Raw genomic sequence first — 17,256 nt, 5'->3', positions numbered from 1 at the left:
AGATTCATGATTGTGCCTCATTCTAGGGCTGATTGGCTGTAGTGCTGCCACTGCAAATCAATGAGCATTTTCCTCATTTATCAGCTGCTTGCTTGCTTGAAAGCAGACAAAATGGTTAAAACGCCAACAGCCCACAGAGGGCTCCTGAGTGAGTGAGACTTGTTTGCTACAGCACTCAAAACATTTCCCTGAATCTACAGTAGCTCTCAGTAGATGAATTTAGCACTCAGCAGATTAATTTAGCTCCCAGTGTGCTGGATTTAGAAAGAAAAACTAATATAGACGAATACATTCTGTTCAGCCAGCATATTTTGTTTTGCAACAATACACATGTCTTATTTGAACTGCAATCTGGTTGGAAAGCATTTTGCGAATGGTGCATTGGTCATAAAAATGAGTCATGCTTGCTCATTTTTTAAAAAGCTCTCATCTACTGCAGGTTAAGGAAAAAGGTATTGAGCAATTCACTGGAGAAAATACTGGAATTTTAGCCATCTCCGATGAGCTTTAGGCTTTTTTTTAAGGCAGGCATTGAAATTGTGCTGCAAAAAAGTAGAAGCTGCTTTTTGCTTTGTAACCTGCATAGCCTGCTAGGTGATGTGTACCACCCTGCTAGTGGTTATTTTACTCATTTGCTGCACGGGCAGGGTTCAAGGCAGGGTTTCTGTGGAAGGATTTGCAGGCTGGAAGCTGAAGGTACATCTAACAGCAGTTGGAGAGAGCTCACAAGAGGGAAATATTCAGGATACAAAATCCATTGTTTTATCACTTTAGTATAACCTTTAGATTTCTTCCTTAACCTGGAAAATGTCACAAGGAAAGTGGGACTAGATTGCTTATGCACAGTAGCAGAGTGACTAGCTTGCTTGTCATAACAGTGATGCTTATTATTTCAGGAGCTGGGAAACTGAGTAAAAAAGATAAAGATAGAATATAAAGATCAAAATCTAGGAGCTGAGGAGATCATTTGACTGGCTTTATTTAAACATAAAATGGTCAAGGAAATGCAAAGAAAAATGCTGCGAAATGACAAGCTAGCTGGCTTTCCAAAGTAGTATCTTGAGTAAATAGGTATCTTATATGAAAAACTAACTCCCAACACACCTTCCGGAGCACTTCTTAATAATTTCCACTGACAGCAGCAGGATGATTGTTAAAAAACATTCTTTCATTCTCTCAACAATATTTTTTTAAAAACGTTAAAGAATGGGTTGAAGAGCAAATAGCTCCTTTCAGCTGAGTCAGTGCTGTACAGTGCAGATCTAATTTACTCAGGAGGATCTCAGTTGCTACAGTGATGGGTGCTTTGTAGTAGTGATTCCCAATCCTATTTAATCAAAGGGCTACTGAACCTTTTGGAGAACACAAACCAAAGCCCTTCCTCTTCAGTGGTAGTGCAGTGGTTTTCAGTCACCAGTAGCTAAAAATTAAGCCAAACTTCAGGTGCTCTTTTATGAGATTTGTTTTCCCCACTTGTTTGTGTAATAGGTTGCATGTGCAGGCATGTGCGTATGTTGTCTTCTTTTTCAGTTTTTAAATCCTGCGATATTTTTGGAGATTATTTTGTAATATCTTACAGGCTACCAGCAGCTTTTGTCAGTAGATCAAGGAGCACTGCTATGAAAACCACAGAAGTCTGGAGGCCTGGTTCATATGTTTGCTATGAGTCTTGCACATCAACCCGTAGAGTGGTCTGTGCACAATCGCCCTCTTCCTTCTGAATGGTATATTTTGCTTTTAATAAGAGACTGTGTAGTGGAAATCTCTCGGTCATCATGTGCGATTTTACTGTTCCTCCTGTGTGGAGGATGAGGCACAGTGGTGTGGCCAGAGAGGCACTGCAGGGAGGCAGTGGTGATTCACCATGCCTTCTGGCTCCTCTTTCCAGGAGGAGTGGAAATTTGTTATGATTAAATCCTCCTGCTGGAAGAGGACAGTGAACCACCACTGTCCCACATGGACTCGGCGAGGATGGCCAGAGCACAGAGTCAATGAAGCCGGCATTGTGTTTATTCGCTGCCTGCATGCTCAGAAGAGCAGTAGTAGGTGGTGTGTACATATCTGTGAGTACAAATTATACATGCCAGGACCCTGAGCACATCTCTTCCCTACCCCCACCTGATGTTTGGCTGCCTTGGCTCGGGGCATGGTTCAGTCTTGAAAAGAGTTGTGAGAAACCTCAGGGGGGCTCACCATCCTTTTCAAAGCTGCATTTTGGCCCTGGCCCAAACACACCACAGCCTTGCCCAGCCCTGGGCCCTGCTGAGCTGGACACCACCCTGACCCTAACCCTGTCCCATGCCTTCCCAGCCAGGCCCAGGGCCTGCAGCAATGACTGGGAATGGCTAGGCCATTGCTGTCTCTGGTCACCATCCCCAGCCTGGCCCAGCTTTCCTCACCAGGGGCTGTGGGAAGGGGGTGGTCAGAGATGGAAGGCACCACACTGCCCTGGCAGCCCCATGACCCCAGCCAGCACCCCTGCAGTGTCACATCTCCAGCAGAGCAGGGATGGAGATGCAGAAGAGGGTTCTTTGTTGCAACCCTGAGAGTGTTGGGACCACACTTGAAACAAGATGAGGTTTCTGCTAACTGAGAGCCAGCTTTTTATTGGTGCTACTTTTGAGTCAGCTAGTTTTTTCTTTTCCTTGGCTATGTTAAGATGGTTTTGTAGGTAAAGAGAGTCTGGGAAAGCTAATGTTAACTCACAAAGAAGCAAGCTTTACTGCTTAGAAGACTTTTATAGTTGCAAGGTTGAGTAACCTAGTACGTTAACCTCTACAAATATGTTGGATAATGGGATATTTTGGTAGTTAAGCTTTACTTTTGGTAGTCTGAGCTTTTGACCTTGCAGAAGTTGTTTCCTCCTCAGTTGTTTCCATCCTCAGTGTTTCCTCCACTGCCATGGGAGGACGCCCCAACATCCTGCTGCTGTGAACCCTTACCTTCCACAGCCCACTTCATTCATCTCCTCCTCCTTTCAAGGTTCCTTTTGTTCTTGGCAACAGCTACAAAGGAAATTAAAGGCTTTATTTCCAGACTAGCTTCAGATGTCACAAATATGGAGGCCAGTTTCTGAAAATCCATTTCTACAAACTTCAGTGTTTATTGTTGTCTGTGCTTCCCTGCCAAAATTTTCTTCCTGCTGTGGCAAAATACTGCCATATGTAACATATATCAAGCTAAATGTTAGTGTGTTGGTACTTGTGAATGCCATACGCTCATTCATGGCCTTGTTATGGTTTAAGATTGTGCAAAACTTCATGGCATGCAGGTCCTTGTATTGAATGTGGGTTTTTTTCCTTTTAATTCAGGCTGGCACAGTTTGGAAGTTCCACCTTAGGATACATACACAAGTTGGGATAATTTCATCTAGATGTACTCATGCATAAATGGACATTGTGGCTCTAATGTGTGCATGGAAATAAGGGGTAATGTATATTGTAGAACTGACTGGCCTATACATTGTAAATAACATTATAGCATGTCTCCAGTAGTGTAGCAGTCCTGCTTCTATAGCTTTTCATGTAGAATATTTGCCATTATAACATTTACAGAAGTTAGTTGATCTCAAAACTTGCTTCTATTTGATCATTATAGGACTATTTATACTTTTGTACAAACATAGCTTCATGATTGTATTAAATGGGTTAGGAGCACAACTGGCCATTTCTTCTCATGCGTGTAACAATTTTAAGTTGCTATTCTCAACATTCTTGACATTGTTAAGTAGTTTATGAATGATAAAGTAAAGTAGATAATATATGTTCAGATTTCCACATATGCACCAACTATACTTTGTCATAGGGGCAGGAGCAAACAAGCAATATTGGTGCAGTCTAAGTTTTTTTAGAGACTTTGAATCATCAAGTATTCTTTCCATTTTCCCTTCAGAAATTAAAGGATATAAACAATAGACTTAGGTTGACTTTATCAATTCATAGGGTGTGGGAGCTATTCTGTTTGAAGCAGATAGCCTGTTTAATAAATTTCCTGCTATTTAGAAAGAATATTTGATTTGTTTTGAAATTCCCAGAAACGTGGATCTAGAGGTTTTCGTTTTAGTTCTAGGAAACAGCAGTTTTGTTTACTGAAGAACAAAAACATTTTAGTACCCAAAGTTCTACCTCTCCGCTGGAAATAATTTTTATTTATTATTTATGTCTACATTAGGCACATGATTTGCAACAATGTTACTCTTCACCATCTTTTCCTCTTCTTTCCCCTGTCCCTGCTACCCACTTCAGCAGACTTACCTGTCTGATACAGATAATTTGTAATAACGTTGTCTCTGAGGAGTTGTGCTGGCAAGGTCATAGTGGCTCCCTCTGGCTACTTCTCTGTGTAGGCAGTGTTCCTTCATGATATAGTGGAGCAGTTTCTTCAAAATAGGTAACAGACTTTACAATCGGTTGATGCAAAATCCCAGTCTTCAGTAAAGTTTTAAAGTGGAAAAGTGGTTATCATTGTCCTGAATAAAACAATGCTTAGAATTTTGCTATTTTTTTTTCCTCTGTATTTGATGAAAGCTTGGACAACGGTGTTAAGCAGTATGGTGTGATGGACATGCTATCCTGAGACACATGTCTTTATAGCACAGGAAAATGTTCCACTTTTTTCTTTTCTTTCTTTTTTTTTTTTCTTATTCTCCCAGAAAAGAATTTCTGATGATCTGCAGTTCATCTTGAACCTTGAACTTGATTTTAGTTTAGCTCTACATGTTGGATACTACCTAAGATTTTCAATGGTAGAGAAAGTTAGATCATTGAGACCAAACGCCACAGCCTTGGTGTAACCTCCTTGACTGACTGGCTGAGGTTACGAGCAATTCACAGCGGTACAGCTTCTTCTGCTGCACATGCTGGCTGCTGCAGGGGGGTCGAATGGTTACATCAACTGCCAGGAGCAATTCCAAAGACACAAAATGGGAAGGTCTGAGGGAACATACTAGACAAAGGCTTCTGCTGAGAAACAAACATTTCTAGATATTTTGAAGTGTTGGTATACCATGGGTTCATTTTGGCCTAAGTCCATCGCAGGATCTGTAGTTCTTTCAATGTAACTGTGCTAGCATAACCAAAATGTATGCTGGGTTTTTAGAAATGTTGTTTGACATAACTCCTTAGATCCACAGTAAACAGGGCAACAACTCCCACACTTCCACACAAAAATCTGAGTTCAGAGAGATTAGTAGAATGCAAATATTTTAGTAAGTAAAATGTAAATGGAAAGATACATGATAGGAAATGAATAATCCTTTTTCACATAAAAATAAACCACACAGCTTTAACTAGTACAAAAGACAGAATTAGAGGAAAGAAGATGGTACTGGATATAGCATAGATTTCACAGTTGCTTTGTAATTCTGTGCAGAAACCACACATAACACATTCCTTTCTTCTCCCCCTTCTTCTGTTGCTTTTTCTTTAACTGCATCTAGTCATAGCTATAGAGACATCAATTATTATTGTATCAAAGACTAAAATTAGAAGTGCTACATGCAACAAAATACAAATGCTTAAACAGGTTCTAGCAAAAGTTATATAGCAGGAGGGAAAGACACTCCACTGCTTTGAAGCCAGCCAAAATAGCTCATCTATGCACAGATCACTCGAAGGGCAGCAGAGGGAAAAAATACATACATAAGATTGGCTGAACCCTTATAATTTAGAAGGTGGGAGGAATAAGTCTGTAGATTAACATTCTACTCTGGGTTATCAGAGACTTAGCTTTGGTTCCTGAGTTATCACAGATATCCCATAGTTAAGCAGCATAAGTAGTTTTCCTATACCTCAGTTCCATGTCAGGTATAAATAGGGATCTCTTACAGGGCTGTTGTGGGATAAATACCTAAAGCTTGTTAAGTGCTTGGATTATTCAGTAATGAAGCTTGTCTAAGTACCTCAAAGGGCTGTTTAGGCTGGAATGTGGATATGCTGTCTCCATGGGCCAAAGACTTTCTTAATAGTTTGCTCCGGTGTAACTTGGAAGACTGGGGAACCAACACAGCTAAGAGGATGGAAAGATCAGCAGTGTACTGAACCGCACTTGTGTCTGTCAGAAACAAGAGACACTTCTTGGCCAAAGACAGTTCTCTGTGCTGTGGCTGGACATGACCTACGTAGAAAACAATCAAAATGCTTGGCCCGGTGAGATGCCAGGGAACAAGGGAAAGCTGCCTTATCAAATTTTCTATTGAGAGAGGAGGCAGTGGAGGAGCAACAGAAGCAAGTACTTTATAAGAGGGAGTATTTCTAGAAGTTAGACTTCTTCATGGAGGTTGGACATACAGGAACCAGAAAAAAAAAAAAAGTAAGAAAAATGAGGCAATAAAAAATAACAACAGAAGGATTTTTCTCTTGGTATATTATATAGCTCCAGACATAACTGAGGAGTTGTAAAAGGAGAGGGAGAATATGCTGGAGAAGAGAAATGGAAGAGAGTGACAGCAGCAGCTACTGGAATAGAGATGTCAATTGATTGTATTTGACTAATGAAAAAGACTAGGGTTGTGGATGAAGTTGTATAGACAGGGGAGATCACAGAAGGATCAAAAATCAGAAGATTCATAGTTTGCAGCTAAGAAAAATATTTTGTGTGGGAAGATTTCTGTATTAGAATAGTCAGAGGAATAATAATTATTGAAACACTTCTTTCCAGCTAAAAAACCTGTGAAAGGAATCTGACTATGTTACCAGAGAAAAGAAGGGTGCTATAGAGATAACATAGCTTTTTCAAGGTTAAAGGCAGAGGTCATGGTGGTGTGGTAGATTCCACTAGCTTCAGTTGTCTGCATCAGGCCCCAGGAGAAGACCTCAGGCTGGCTGCATGCAATGAGCCAGGCTCTCACATGGGCAATGAAACCACGGCTTTTTTCTTAGTCAGGATAGTGAAAAGTGCATTGTAGGTAAGTGTTTGGCCATGTAGGCAACAGGTTCCTGATGTAAAAATCAGTTATGGGTGGTGGATGTGGCTTATGCGGAAAAATACTTAGGGATAACATAAGCAACAAAAGGAAAGCAGTGGGAATACTGAAGCTGTACCAGGAAGGATGAACTGGAATTTATCTAGGAACAGATACCAATATTTTACAGTAGAAAATAATCTTTAGGACAAAGTGTAAGCACAGACAGTTTCAGACTTGATTTAGAAGATGTAATATTCATAGAAGACTATCTTCAAGAATCTCAGAGATTAGAGGTTTTACTTTGGTTTATGGTTTTATTTTCTTTGCTAAGAACATGCAGTTTCATAGGGAAAAAACGAAGAACAGAGCGACATGTCATCTCATCTCACCTTCTGTAAAGCATTATATTTGGATAGGTTTGTTAGCTCAGGGTTTCTTTTTTTTTTTTTTTTTTTGATTTGTTTGAGGGGCTGAGCAGCAAACAGAATATAATTTTCTCCTGTTTAGTCACAACAGTAAAAAAAATGAGCAATTTGGTGTTTAGCTGTCAGGTCTATGTACTGTTCCTGTACAAACCTTGTTTAATAAGAATTTAAGTAAATAAAAATGAAGTATTGAAAGCATAAAGCATCTGGAACATTTTAAAGATGCACTGAAATATAATGTGATTAATTTCTGTTATGCTAATTATACCTATTATGAGTTGAAATGGATTCCACTTTGCAGCCATTGTTATGTAACTTGTGGCTTTGCAGTTCTTTGAAATACAGTTTTCTATTCATGTGGTGTTTTAAAAAATGTTACAAGACAAATTACAAAGCTCAACTGAAATAATGCCAAAAATCTTAAACAAGTTATTCTACTAGGTAAATAACTAGTGTAATGCATACTGCTTTTCTGTTTTAATCAAAAAGAAATGGTAATGTAATGAGCAGGGGCTGAGCAAGATGCGGGTTTTTTTCTGTTTTATGATTTAATGGACTTGCTCTGCACCTACAGTGAGGTATCTAAGATCAGTTTGTTAGCTATTGCTCCTGTGCAGCATTGTGTATTCCACAGTGCATTCAGCTTTATGCTGCATGGATTCTAAGTGCAGAGCATCACTGAGTTTGAATGCTCTGGCATATAAAAAAGTTCATAGCAGGGGGCAGTGTCATGGTAATTTTTTTTTAAAACAACAGCATTCACAGTCACTCAGAGAAATAGAAGGTGAAGCACCCTGTTGTACTTGTCCCTACATGTGGGTCTGGAAGAGGTATGTAGGGTGTCTTTGCCTATTGCAAGCCTTCAGATGTGGATGTGGGATTTGATCTCCACAAGAAGACACTTTGGACCCTGGCAACAAAGCTGCAGGGAGCAACAGAGAGGCAGAAATCTGCTTTTTGCCTATTAAAGGGAAATAAAGAGGCTTCTTGGGTGATTCCCAGCATGATGACCTGGCTGTAGATCTGCTCCAGGTGCCGCACATAGTAGTTGTCATGGGGAGTGAGCTGCAGGGGATGGTGGCTGTGTGGGAGTTGTGGATGTGCCTTCTGATCCTCCTCCAGATGCAGTGGAGCTTTTACTTCTCTCTTTTTCCACTGTAATGGTCAGAGCCGTTAAATAATATAATAACAACCCCTAATGATTATATAAAAATCAATCCTATTTTAAGTATTTTAGGAGAAAAAAGACTTTTACTTTAAAAACTTTGTCCTTTTTTAGCAGTGAGTGAAACTACTATGAACAAAATGAAAATAGTTATGTAAGTATTGTTTTGATACATTGGCCGTTACTTTGATATTGTTGTAGGGGTCTGACTGCAACTAGCAGAGCCAATATTTGAGTCTAATTTCACCCCTAATTTGAGAACTGAACTTGAAGCCTTACAAAGTAGAATAAAACTTGCTGGGGGGAGAAGTGTTAAGTTCTCACCCCAAAATCAGTCAATATTTGCAAGAACCTTGAAGTTAATTTAATAAAGTGTTTGTTTTATTTTCTGTGTTACATTTCGGAGACAAAACTGTCCACAAAATAAAAATTACAAAAAAATAATAAAAATTCTACATCAAGAAATCCCCTCTAGTTTGTGTTTGTTCATGCAAACACTTGAGAAAGAAAGAAAGTTTGGTTATAGTTGTACTTATGTACATGAAATGCAGAAAACACCATGAACACCTTTTCCCTCCTCAAAAATCTCCAGTTAGTTTTAGTGGTGTCTGAGGTACTAGTAGATAACTTCTTCAGGACTTCTTTTCAGTCTTTTCTGAATAACTCTGCTCAGCTCGAAATATGCATGGTAAAAGGATTTTTTTAAAATATCGGAGTCCAAAGAACTCCCAACATTTTCAATAAAATTTAGAAGATTCTGTTGGCTGTTTATGCATGCATTTTTTACTTACCATCTGCAATATTAGTACTCTTTTCCTCCTGAAATATATACTTTTGGTTTTGAAAAACACATGATTTTGAGTTAACACTTTTTTAGATTGCTTTACACTGTCAAATTCTGTGCCAAATAGAACTTTAATTTTGTTTTAGCTGCATAATGGGGTCACTTTACAAACATGCTGTCATTCCATTGTGAGGGTAGGAGTGTGTGCTGCTGAGCAGTGCAAGCTCTTGCATGTTTGTTGCATTACTTCTATTGTAAACAGTGTAAGTAAGTCTACCAGAGCTTTGCTCACTGAGTAAGAGGAATCAGTTTAGATAGGACTTCAGTGTTGGGGTGGCAGGGGTCTCTCCTAGACACTCAGGTGCTGCCACAGTGAAGATTATCTTTACAGCCGCCTAGCTGGAGTCTGCTTTCACTGCTGGTAGCGTTCAGCTCCAGCCCTGCCACGGTCATTGCAAGGACTAAACATCCTCCACTTTATTCAGCCATGTTTCCATTTTATGGAATGCCTCCCAGGAGGTCTGAATTGGAGAAACCACTGTCTCTGCCTTGTGTCACTGCATATTGTGTAGAGCCGTCAGTGTCCTAGGAATATTGGGGTTGCCCTGGGAACCCTTGTTTGGCTCAACTGGTTGCTTTCTAGGAAAGTGTTAGGGATAAAGACATAAAAAAAAATAAAAATATCTGTCCCCCACCCCCTCCAAGAGTGATGGTGTACTATGATATATCTGAATCCACCTGGATAACAGAAACCTGATTCCAATCCAGAGAGCTGTGGGTAACTGACACAGTGGTAAAAACAGGTGCATGCTGGAAGGCAGGAGTTTGCGGCTTTCAAAACTCCCTGGACACATTCATTGTTGTGTCTACAACCAGCCAAGTATTTAGCTGGTGTAAGAAGATGTATGAAACCCATCACAGCATTTTACTTAAAAAGGCCATAAAACCACTGTGCAATGAAATATATGCTGGCCTGAAATGCCTTGATGCTATCAGAAAGCCATTCCGCTGTGATTCTCTGTCCCCCCAACTTTTCCAGTGTCCCTTACACAAGTGTATAGACTGATAGGTTTCTTTTATCTGTCAACTTTACATTATTAGCTGGAAGATTTACAGTGCCATTTTTTATTACTTATAATAAAAATAAATAATATAAAATTTAATTTATATTATATATAATTAAAATTAATTTTATATAATAAAATATATAATAAATGGATGTAATTATTATATATAATGAATAATAAACAGAGTTAATAATAATAACATGAATTTTAGTACTTAAAAAAATCCTTAATTTAATTAGGCAGTGCCTATTTCTGTTGGCCCTCAGTTCTTTCTTCTTTTCCTTTTTTTCACAGAAATGGTTGTGGGATTGGAGGTAAGACATTCAGGCATTAAAATGTACATTCCAACATTATTTGTGCTGACCTGACTAACATCTACAAGGCTAGTGTCAGAAAAGCCAGTTTAATTACCTACAAACATCCAAGAGCTATGGACAAGCACCCCAGTCTGTTGCTTGTAGCTATTGATAGGGCTAACCCTCACTAACTGAGTGTTGCAAAATAAAGATCCCCCAGAAGCCCAGTTAATGGCATCTTTGTTCCTAACCTGTGACTTTGTACAAGCCCTAATAATTCAGGTTTTAAAAATTAATAATGTGGAGCTGAAGTGAAAATAATACTTTGGAAGTGGGGATGAAACAACCTCTTCCCTTTTCATCTTTCCCCAATGACTTGCAGGCAAACAAAACCCCAGGCAACTTCCGAACTTCCATAATTGCATTGAATTCCTTGTTAATTGGGCTTTTTTCTTGCTATTGAATTCTTTCTTGAATAATGCCTGCTTTATAATGATTTGTGTGCAGTCAATAAACGTAGAGATTTAATACGATGAAGGCTGTGGCTCTGTATAAAGATATTTAGCCCTTAACTCCCATTGAAATCAATACCTTTGCAAATCTTGTTATAAGTGACTTAAAATTAATACACATAAAATAGGATTACTATTAAATGTTTAAAGGATAAAAAGATAATAACAACACTGTTCTCTGAAAAGTGACTGTAAAAATTGTATTTTTAGAGTTGCATGACAATTGTCTTTGGACCTTGATGCTTTTTATATTATATCATGTGTGCTTAGTTTGAAAATAAGAAGTTGGTGACTCTGTCTGCAGACTCTGCAAACTAGAAAGGAAACTTGTTTCATTTCCTGCTTGAACTTTGTCACAGCAAAAAAGTCCTGTCTTCCCCCATAAGACTCTTCATGATGCCTGTTCCTCCATTGAGAGTGAGGGTAAGAGTTTGTTTGTGATTCACTGGAAGTTAAAAGAATTCAAGTTACTTTCTTTTAGGAATACAGAGATAAGCGGGCTAAGGAGTGGTGACCAATATTATTTTTCTGAAAGAGGCTGTGGCAATACTAATGAAGCAAGCAGAGCTGCTGATCCAAAATATGTATTTTTTTTTCCCAGAGCAGAGTCATATGTTCAGAGCTTTTGGCTGATACAAAATTGCTGGCAGCAATGCCTTGTATCAGCAGGGATGGGTGTCCATCACAGCTTTGAGATGTGGCCAAGATAAGCAAATTGCATCCGGCCTGTCATTAACCCACTTACTCTTGCTAGTTTTCATGCATATCATGTTGTTACTCAAAGGCTACCCAAAAGTCTAACAGGAAAAGATAGTTTGCTCTCCAATGTTAAACAAATGTAATCATCAGGACCAACTCTGGTGTGCTTGGTTCTGCAATCTAACCATGAGTGATGGAGGATGGTGGGATATAACTGGTGCAGCTGGAATTCAAATCCAAAGCTTACCTTACAATACTGTCAGGAGAAGGTAGATGAACAGTCATTGGTGAGATCATTGACTTCAAGTGCACAAAGTGGTAGTCTTTCTCAGACAAACATGGATTTAGTTAAACATGGACAGACAGATATCCTCCTGAATTTCTTGCTTTTTGTTGAATTGATTGCATAGTGGTATGGGTTCTGATTATGTTTTCTGTTGTTTGTTTGCTCTTCTTTGCTAGTAAAACTCATTCCACTTCTGTGTAGAACCTCAGAATAAAGGATCTTGTACAGCACATCTTACAAACACACAATGACCACTGTTCAGTTTATCCTTTATCCTATCATCAGTCATCTTTTCACTGTATTTGCATTTGCTCAAACTTTCTGGCTGTTAAACTGCTGAAAACTTCCCTGTTATTAGATCTGAGCAGAGAAACTGTTCTATCTAGTGACCTGCACAGTTGCAGCAGTCCAGTGGTGCACCCAGCAACAGGACTGTAGTTTGGACTAGGAAGATAACTCTCATGTTTCTGAAATGGGATAGGTGTTCTCAAGTCACAAACAGGCAGGTGGCTAAGGAAGTGGTGAGGATATGACTGTTTCGGCTCGAAATTTCTTGATCCAAGTTCCAGTTTTTAAATTGAGATGAACTAGCCTGGCTACATGAGAAAGATGTTAATGTAACCAAGAGGAAACTGTATTTTTATTAGCAGCATACGCTCTAGGGTTTGCTGATAACTGGTGTGATGTCACAGGGTTTGTAGTTTGTCTGTACCCTTCCTCTTCGCTGTTTGTTGTTTCATTCCAAATTTCTCAGCATTATGGTCACTGGCTTCCCTTTTAATGAAAAATGCGAGGCACATTGCCAAGTATTCATATATGGACTGATGTTCCATATGCCAGAAAGTGCTGTCGCAGGTGCATGGAAGAGAGGTAATAGAACTGTCTTTCTGTGTTATCATAGTAAAGAGTCTTTCACTGACATCGCGTGACACTTCCCATTGTAAGACTTCATTTCCAGAGTCTAAGATTGAAACTATGCTTCTTTAGTCAGTTTTCTTGCCGTCAACAAGTATTTAGTAAAACACTAGCCAATGACCCTTCTGTCGTATGGGTTTGTGACAAGGATGGTATGCTGTCAGCTATTCCCCGATCTTAAGGAGTGCTATCTACATGTTCCAGCACTGGAACTGGTGGTTGTGGTCGGCATCTATCATACTTCCTAAAGGAATTTCTGAAGATTTTATGCATTCCCACACCTTGAAGAGATATTTACTTATCAAGAAAATCTGTGTTGTAACATTATTGAAATGGTAAAATGGTAAAGTCAAACAGTACTAGTACGGCTTGTACAACTTGATGTAACCATCCTCTGCAAATGCACTGTGGGAATCTTTCCTCACTTGGTAACACACTTCTTTTTCATACTGTTCTCGATCTAGACAGTGGGTGGATAGGCCATCTCTGAGGGTGAATTTTGTTTGTAGTAAAGGAGAGTCTTGTTCAGAAACAGAAAAGGGAAACTATCTGGTGCCTGAGACCACCTCAGGACAAGAAAAAGGAGTCTCATGACAAAGTTGATTAAAGCCCTGGAAAATAAAATTCAGCCCTCTGATTTACTGCAGAGCTCACACATCAAGGTGTGAAGTTCATTACATCAAGTTTTTAGAGACCGTCTGCAGTTGTGCGTTCCCCATTTTTGTAACCTGTTTGTCACTTGATCTCTTAGCACCAGGGAACTCATGTTATTCCTCCGAAAGAGGTTTGCTGAACTTGAGTTGCTCAGTGTTTGCAACAAAGCCAAAGCAATCATGATTAGAGTGTATGGGCATAGCAAAATGCTGTGGTTTTTCTATCAGGATTTGAATACTACTCCATGAATGTCTCTCTAGTCCACATGTTAAGTGATGAAATTAACACAAAGTATTAGTGCTTGAACTTTTTGAATGTCTGTTGGTACAAAGAATGGAGAGGAGTTCACATGGAAGAATACTGTTTGACTAAGCAGTTAGCAACTGTAGCATATTCCATATTCATTGAAGAAATTAAAAGTTGCACATGCAGGCTAACATTTGACATTTTCCGATATTTGTATTAATCGCATTACATTATGTGTTTCTGATGTTTGTGTTAATCACATTAATAATAATTTCATACTGTATTTATGTGAAATGTTATAAATGAACTCTGTGTATTCACATGCCCTGAAGAACATTTGAGAAATACGTGCTTTTTTTTTTTTTTTTTTTTTTTAACCAAATGGACATATTATGAGTATAAGGAAATAATGATAGGTGTACATTAGTATTTGAATAAAAAGACACAAAAGTTGATACCAACCATATAACAGATACCTTTAATCCTTTTTGAATAGCATGGTATAGTATCTCTGTTGCTTTTAGTACTATAGTTTATAAATACAGTTTTGCTGCAGTGAGAACTCTTTGGGAAGACAGTGACCCAATAGATTTTAGGAAGCTTTTTGTTTAGTATGATTTTTCTGCTTGCAGTTCCATACATTAGTAACCAGTTGTTATTAATGTATCATCAAAAATACAAGAGAGAAATAAAGTATAATTAAACTTTTTTTTCTCTCTTTTTTTACAGGTTTCTTTTACAACGTATTCTGCTCAGGCCAGTGAATTTTGTTTAACTGACCCGGTAAGCAAATATGCATAGTCACAGTTTTTTTGTTAAAATGTTTTCTGCACATGAGGCAACTAATTCTGAGATATCAATGTTCTGCATTGTTGGATCAAATTTTTAAAATCTATTATAAATATGTTCAAAATGCTGTTGTCAGTTTCTAATTTTAAAAATGTGTTGAAATTTCCAGAGTTCTATACTCTTTAATTAGAAAAGTTTCTTTTCCAGATGTGCTTAATTTTATTATTTCCCTCCCTTCTTCTTTTCTCTTGTTGTCCTAGTTTCCTCAGCCTTTGCATTAATATTTGTATTTTTTCAAAGCTTTACAAGCTGAGCTTTTATTCACTGAGTGCTATCAGTCTCGCTCTACCTACCATGATATCAGCATTGCAAACAGGATTGTTTGATGAGAACTCCAAAGATGGTATTTTAACACCACAGGAATGGCACAGCAACACTTGAGTGGCTGATGGGAATTGGAGATAGTTTTGGAAATTATAAATACCATTTCTGTAGATCTGAAATGAATGAAAATAAATTGTGAAAAGAATGAAATTGCAGCTAATTATCTGGTTTGCTGGGCATCAAAAAATCAAGGTGAAGCACCAATTTACACTCTTACAGTGCTTAGGTTGGCAGGCTGGGTTGTATGTTTTACCTGTGGAATTCCAGTTTAATCAGCTGGTGTTTTATGCTGTACCTACAGTTTGCAGAAAACACCTTTTTGGCCATCTCTTCTATCGTTATGGGTTTTAATGAGGGAGTTGGGCAATATAATTTGCATGCAGTAGAGCTTTAATATTGCCTACACCCAATTCAGCCATTTTTTGATGCTTCTTATAGAGTGATGTGATAACTTGGTGGGAGAGAAAAGGGTGGACTAAATGAATTAAAAATACTATTTCATATGGAATGTTTTGTTCATGGTATACAGATATGATTTGCCTTAAATTTGAAGTTCCTGTGCTTTTCAATGAACCCATCTTAGACCTGGTTAAAATAACTAAATACAGACAGAAGAGTAAACGAGAACACAGAGTTCTTATGTAGGTCCTTCTTTCATGTTGAAATGTTCCATAGCTCTAACACTTTATCAGTACTGTTAACCTTATCTTTATTTTAGATGACATGGTCTCTTATCATCTTCTCATCATTCTAACTTCGTATCATTGGAGTTTTCCTTGGTGCCGCCAACACCTGGAAAGCTTTCTCGATCTCATTTCACCAAGGAGCAATTTCTACCCTTTGGATCTTCTGAAAATTGTTTTCAAACGTTTCAAACCCATTATTTCCAATATGTTTATTTCCTTTAAAAAATGGAGGTAGACTTCAGCTAGTGCTGTCTTTTGGGTTCCCCTTGTCTGATATTTCTGGATTTTGTTTGCAAAATAGACTGCAAACAGACTTGCAAGCAGGGAGGGAAATCTTTGATTAAAAATCACCTAGTGATTTCAAATGTTAATCTTGAGGAGTTCTCAAAAACATTTTTTATGAAAACGTTGGTGACAAGGGGCAAATGCTCAAGGAACAAAATTTCCTCCACCCCACCCCCCTACCCCCACCCCCAACTCTGGGCCTTCTTTCTTTGGATCTTGAATATGTCCAAATTAAACATTCTTCCAAGGTTCATTATTCAGGCTTGAATATTTTTTTTTAATTTTAGTATTCAAAACATTACAAGATAGAATTATCAATAATATATAAATCTGTTAATAATATATTTTAACAGCTCTAGCAAAAGGATCTCTGTTGACTATCTCTATTCCTCGTCTTATATCAAGGTGTCTCCTGAAGAGCTTGTTATGTCACTCCCCTTTCAGATATAAACTGTAATGAATTTGTAATGCTTAGACTGATTTGGAATAATAACTGGTTTATTCATCAATATGAGAAATTTGAGAAGATAAATCATTGTAGCTCAAATAACAATTTAAATTTAATTTTTCAACAGTCTTTTTTTCTTTAATATCATTAATAACTTTACCGAAACAAAAATCAATAAAATTCAGTAAGATTTCCACAAAACTTTCTTTAACAGAGCAAATAGTTTTCTTTTATTAAAAGAATGAAGTCAAATTCATCTGATCATCTAGATTGCATTTTTAGTGAATAAACTATTTTCTCCCATCTCCTTCCTATACTGTCCATACCCTCTTACTCCAGCCCCCCACTCCCAAAGATTGCCTAGTCTGTGTTTCTGGATAAAATGTATCTGTCTGCCAATGACATATTTTAAGAAAACCAGTCCAAAGGCCAGGCTTAGGCCTGGATCTGACCCCCAAAAGGAGTTTCATAGTTACAAACTGTTTACTCTCCTTACTGGCTTCATTTATGGGCTTTTTTATCCTTAATGGTGATGATCGTAGCCTTCATAAAGTAGGAAAAATGAGCTAAAGTACACTCTTCTGCTGCATCGACATAATGTCTTTGTATGTATCCTGCACGTTTCTAAGAATTAATTGGATGCTGGCTTATAACATGTCTGCTATGAGGGAAGGGGTTTGGCTGTATTCAGGTGATGATAAGCAGATCAGC

At 38.2% G+C, this 17,256-nt stretch overlaps 1 long non-coding RNA gene across 2 annotated transcripts in view; it reads left to right on the top strand.

Moving 5' to 3' along the window:
• The window catches only part of LOC121083028, a 331,847-nt gene that overhangs the window by 252,269 nt on the left and 62,322 nt on the right, over positions 1–17,256 (top strand). For both annotated transcript variants that reach the window (XR_005826220.1, XR_005826221.1), the window contains one exon: positions 14,683–14,736. This is a non-coding gene — a long non-coding RNA (uncharacterized LOC121083028). The remainder of the gene's footprint in view (positions 1–14,682; positions 14,737–17,256) is intronic.

The sequence above is a fragment of the Falco naumanni genome, chromosome 2 (assembly GCF_017639655.2).
Source record: "Falco naumanni isolate bFalNau1 chromosome 2, bFalNau1.pat, whole genome shotgun sequence".
Classification (NCBI taxonomy): Eukaryota; Metazoa; Chordata; class Aves; order Falconiformes; family Falconidae; genus Falco; species Falco naumanni.
This window is presented reverse-complemented; position numbering and strand designations above follow the sequence as displayed.